The following is a 6,878-nucleotide window of genomic DNA, read 5'->3' as shown; positions in this document are numbered from 1 at the left end:
ATGTGTTTATATTACAATAATTAGAAACCCACTTTAAAAACCATAAAGTATTTAAAAAGTATTCCAAATACTTTTTCAAAGTATTTGAGTAGTATTTGAGATACTTTACAATTAAAGTATTTAGTAGTATCTTAAATACCTAAAAAAAAATGTATTTGAGTATTTACTCAAGTACTTTTTAAAAGTATTCTTTACAGTACTGCTACTTGGTGTCTCTGACATATCATGTCCAGGGTATGATTCACTGTTAATTTTAGATATTAAATCATCGACCAGGTATGTATAAGACGTCTTAATTCAGCAATGAGTATTGTTCGGTCATTAAATCCAAATCCCTTATGGTATTGATTAAATCTTTTCGTTCTTGCAAACGTACTTCTTCTTTGGCTTGTTCTTTACGTACTCGCCTATTATATTCCAACTATAGTAATGCAACTGTAGCGACAACAAATACAATACCTCGATGACCTGGTAAATTTGATCCAAGTTCGATGGCCATAGTTTTACTTAAAGGTTTGACCTTTCCTGCAGTACCAACATTCATAGTAACTTCACACCAATTGTAAAACTGAGCAGGTGGCATGCATACATACGATCGAAATACTGGAGATTGTTTCGTTCTTTCTTTAACAGAATTAGCAATATTGGTTTACTTACTTGGCGCAGTAAAGCGCCAAGCATGGCGGCCAGAAGAACACCGTGTGGTACCATTGTTGATTAAAACTATCAATATTTTTAGATGAAATTTCGTTCAAAGATATAAATTTATAATGCGAAAATTAAAAGTTTAAACATATTTAGAATCAAACTGGCATTGTTTTTTTTGAATAAAAATAAAAAAATGATATCTGATAAGCGAAGTTTGTTATCAGTAATTAGAAGAAAAGAAGTTGGGAAAAAAATGCAGCTGTCAAAATATTGCATAGACACAATCATGAATCACGATTAAACAATAGCAAATACTATTACTATTTTTATTATATTACTAGCCCTCCGGTCTAGCTGGGGGAGACCCCCGGACCCCCTAGTGTTAATTGTAAGCAGACCCGACGTCGAGCGGCTATAAGTGAAACCCATATCACACAACCATAGACATATAAACCTATCTTTTTTAGGTCTATGAGTTTGATCTGCATTCGTAGTTGTATATAATCGGAGAACTTGTGTCGTAGCATTCGACATTCGGAGTATTATTTTATCGTGGCAGTGGGTTATTGTAGCAGTAGTACAACCTGCCTGTTAGTACCTATCAACATCCAACATACAGTATACACTCCTGTCTCGTAATCACGGATATCTAGGTAACCGTGCTCTTAATAGTTAAGTATTAAAACGTCATGTCGCCATGTGTCTTAATTAGACAATTTCAAGAATTTTAGTCTAATGATTAGGTATGATTAGGTATAATGATACCATCATACTATTCATACTTATACCAATGTCTATACCACACTATAGATACCTATATAGATATTACCCTATACTATAAGGTATATCTTAAACCGTGGTCTATACTATAATTAAACCAGGTTTTGGACACTAAAAATAAATTAAAATTATTTTTATAACGTTTAAGTTTGAACTACCTACATTTATTAACTACCTGAATAACCTATACTTAACCGTTTCTGCCGTGTTCCGAATACCGCCTACAATATTTTAAGCATGTATAATAATACCATTAATCATTAATCACCAAATCAATTAGCAGGATAAAAATAATCATCCAATCAATTTTAAATATTTTGTAATAATTACCTAAGTATCAGTAAGAATTACATACTGGCTATTTTATATTCTATTTTGGATATGGGGAACACTCATGGACACCTACATTCACCCCTTTTAGGAGTGATACATGTCAGCGAGCTAATATATAGGTAGTAGGTACGATATAATAATGATAGTCAATAGTAATGTAATATAGTTTATATTATAATTATATACATTCATATAGAGTAATAATATTTCACATATATAGCCTTCAATATACTTATAAGTTATTACCTATAATACGGCTGTACTATACCATTGAGTAGGTACCTATATTTTATAATATAATACAATATTGTAATAACTTTACCTAGGTATATGATATACAATGTACTCAGTGGTTACTGGCTATATTGATTAATTAGTGATTATTAAATATTAACTTGACGGTGTCTAATAGTTAATACCATTTATTATACTATGTTTAATCAATGCTATAATACGTGATACGCATGTGGTATTTTATTTAGGTACCTATAAGCCATTTATATTTTTCCATTTAATGGAAAAATTCTAGGACTATAATATTACAATAATTAACGATACATACTACCTATATAATAGGTATATATTAATATATTTATATATGTATACCTAATAATGGTGATGTAGGTAAATATTTTTTCAAATATATATTTAACACGAACAAAATGGTTTTTTTTTCTTCATTATCACCATGGCACCATTTATATATATTACCATTAAGTACCTATATATAATAATATATACACTTAATGATATTAGGTATACAAATATAAATAATGTATATATTAGGTATAACCTTTATAGCTATATTCATGTAGATTAAAATTATAAATTTTAATATAGTAACAGCAATCAGGAAGAATTAAAAAAAAAAATAAATAGTCGAGCAGGTAATGGCGGAAGAATGAAATACTAAACTGAAAATTTCGAAGTCGGCTGCCTGCACATACATTCGCATAGGTATAGTCGTATAGCTGAATATTCCGTACATAAAAATTGTCGGAATATTTTTCGTATACGTATTTTATATTATTATTACCTATCATTATTAGTTTATTGAGATGTGTTTAATATAATATGCATAATATAATATATTATTGTGTATACGGCATTTGAATGGGGTCACTACCCACAAACACATATTATACATATATCTATAACAACTTCTCTCCTCCCCGCACACCTATGCACCGGCAGCCGGTCTTATGATGTGTTATAGCTGAGATATGCATTGACGATGTATATTTTATTTTATTCGTAATTCGTATAATATATTATTTATTCGATCTAAATGCATATATATATAGTAATAATATATATTATACCAAGTCGTTCGACATCGCGCGGACCAGTGCGATGTAATCGGTCAAATGACTATGAAACGGCGTTAACCCCGTGTAACATTGGTACGACCTATGTAATTTGTCTGCCGACGTTTATATTTGTGCTTATATATACATTATAATAATGCGCTATTCGTGAAATTCCCCCACCATACTGCACCCCTATATAGTTATAGTATATAATGTACACACACACACACACACATATATATTATATCGGTTGAGACGTTGACCATCATTAAACCTAAGACGATATTATTATATTATTATATACTACGCGCGTATATAATATAATTTTATATGTGCTGCGGCGTTTGTATAATTATTGTAATTTTTGGTTTTTACGTCTCCGAAAAAATACACGGCTCAACGAGGTACACACCCGACCTATGTGTTTATAAATATTATTTTAATGCGACGGACGCAGTGCAGCGCAAGTATATGGTTAAACGACGAACATAATATATAATATTATTATAATATATAGATAGGCGTACCTATATAATGTAATACATACGCGCGCGACGCTCCGGAGTCGCACCTCCTTCGCAGCAGCGGCCGGGTACGACCGCGCGCCAGGAATCAGCTATCGTAGCAAATGGTAATAACAGTGATTTTTCTGTTATTTGAATCGGTTCCACCTTCAATTTCCCGAATTAACATTACCATTACCTGTGATTATTGTTATATATATGAAAAAAAAAACATTTTAAAAAATACCCGCGGACGGATAGATATAGAGGTACCCTACGCGTATAATATCATATCTAAGTAAAAGGACGAAAAACACTGCCCGCGGGACATCCGTCCGAATAGAATATAATATGTAAACGTGTGTATAGTTAAAATATTATCGCGACTTGGAGATATTTAAATGCCGTGGATAATGCAACAGACATCGTGTACGTACGTATATATAATGTAATGGCATACCTACTTGTTGTAAGAACGACTAAAAAAAATAATAATAATAATAATAAAAAAGTATATAGATAGGTCGTCGATATGGGAATCAAAATTGATATCTTTTCCCTTTACCACACATTTATTACTGTTATTTTCGAATGTTTTTTTTCCTTTTTATTTTTAATGTCAGGTTACAAGCGGCAGAGATAAAGTTCTCTGATCATTTTATTGGCGTCAGACGTTCGTTTTCGTGTGTAATAACTGGTCAATTTAATTTTTTATTTAACAGCCTTTCCCGACTAGGGTTCCTGGGAAAATGTATTTCAGTATTTGTGTTCTCGTTAATTTTTTTTCCTATAGATTTGACATTCATGTAGGTACTATATTTGTACCTTGTACGTTTTATGTTTCCGACAATCCTGTATAGATATAATTGTATAAATAATATATATATTACCAAATTGGAAAAAAAAATACAATTGTCTTTGTTTTTGTATCGTACCATATCAATCATGACTATATAGTATATATATAATGGTTTGGCTTTACTAGGGAGTAGATCAACTATATAATTTTTGTGTGTAAGTCTATAATATAAAACTTTTTTTGTTAGTAAATAAATAAAAATATTAAAAATATTTATAATCATATAAATATTTCAAATTTATTATTTAGATTACTAACGCTTGTTTATTGTTAAAAAGTTGATACATAGTAATATAGTATAATATAGGTACACCCTTTTATATACATTAAGTTGTATCAGTGTGAGTTTGTGACAATACCGATATATATCATATAATATGTAGGCGTATATAGCCACGTAAATATACTCAGATTATTCGGGAATAATTATTTTGAAATACATTCATTTCAAAATTAGTTATTGATATGTGTATTACGATTTTCAATAGGTAAATCCGAAATTGTATAGAAATATGACCAACAGATTCCCACGATATACTATATAGTTATGATCAATGAAAAATTCTAAGTGCGTTTTGGACCCTATAATTTTGATAGGGATGTTTCTAGGTCAATTCGGCCACTATTCTCATTTCTCAACAGTTGTAGGTAAGATTTACAAAGTACGGTGAGAAATTAAATGTAAATCGTATTATCCTATATAGCATAGTAAAGCATTTTAAAAATTTCCAAATACAATTCGGTGATGATATTTTTATTCAAAAATTCATTTCACGAGAATAATAATAGTAATATTAATATAAGTGAATGGCGTGAATGTGTTAATTTTAAATTATCAAATTCAAACACAACATCTTAATTAAAATAGATATATTTTCCGATATAAAATGTTTTTAAGTACTTTAATGCAAATCTTAAAACTATAAACTAAAGTGATTTGTTGACAGAATTTATTTTAAGTACCTAAAATTAAATTAAAATTTGGATGTCACTGCAGCCTATAATAAAAAAAAAAAAATTGTTAAATGGGGGAATAAGGTATTCCAATTCCCATAATCCCTATATTATAGTAATTTTCTACAGGCTACCATCGTTAGGACAATTGAAATAATTTTAATTTTGTCTCTTAATAAATTATTATTATTTATATATGCTATAAGTCCCATCGAGTATTAATGAGTGTCGTACTTAAGGCATCACGTATAAGATGAAATCACGCCGCGCCTAAAATTGTAGGCTAGGTAACTTGTATAGTTGTATATGATATATAATATAATGTAATTATATGAAATTACTCCAAACTTTACACCTGCAGTTGCATCAGTATTGCAACGGTCTTACTTCCTATACTGGCGTGAAATATGTATAGATTCATATATATAATATTATACGCCTATACATAATATAATATATATACATACGTTATAGTAATGACAATTTGATATCGCCGATTGTTAGAATAATAATATTATATGGAACGACCGCGTGCGCCGTCAAAAATCGTCAAAGACCTCTGCAGCAGTGGATAATATAATATAATATAATATAGGTACACGTGTATAATACCAGCAATAATAATATGTTTCGTGAAAAATATATAGGTAGACAGGTAGTTATATATATTATATAGTACAAAAGTGACCCCAGCGCGAATCGCCTTTTACGCGTAATAAAACACGCGGTCAATTTTCTATATCTGCGTACCGGCTATTGGCTATTATTGTAATAATAATAATAATAATATAATAATATATAATATATTATAATAGTGCCTCGTAAGCGTTTCAATAAAGACATATCGTTCGTCGCGGCTTCTTTGTACATGGCACATAAACCCACCGATATTCTCAGTGCAAAAATATTATCATTGTCACCGTATAAAATGTAAAGAAAATCGGTGGTGACGAAAACGGTATAAAGGGGTTGATGCGGAGTCGCCAGTCTTAGGTACACGCCGTCGCATACATCCGCGAGAGTAATCGCATCTATATATTAATAGGTATATGTACGATGTACCTATACGTATTCTATTGTTATTGTTATTATAATACATATCTACGCAAAAACTAGCACGTTGCGTACTCGTATAGGTACATGTTTAAATTGTGGAAATCGCATATTCATTTGTATATAACATAGTACATACCTATATATATATATATAAACGTACGGGTTAGACGTAAAAAAACGTGAGTTATCAATGAATATAGCTCAAAACATTTTAAAAATTATATCTTGTTTAGACAATTTTGGTTAAAAATGCAAGTTACATATAAGTATAGGTAAGTACGAATTTGTTACATAGATATTATACTAAAGTTAAATATATCTAGAAATTTAAATGTATGGTTATTTCTTTTGAATTACAACCAAAAACATTTGTTAAAAAGTCGGTGTTGCATACTATTTTTTTTAGAGTTTCTCCCGAATTATTTTGAAAAATTC

This window comes from Acyrthosiphon pisum, chromosome X (genome assembly GCF_005508785.2).
Source record: "Acyrthosiphon pisum isolate AL4f chromosome X, pea_aphid_22Mar2018_4r6ur, whole genome shotgun sequence".
Classification (NCBI taxonomy): Eukaryota; Metazoa; Arthropoda; class Insecta; order Hemiptera; family Aphididae; genus Acyrthosiphon; species Acyrthosiphon pisum.
Note: the sequence above shows the minus strand (reverse complement) of the source record.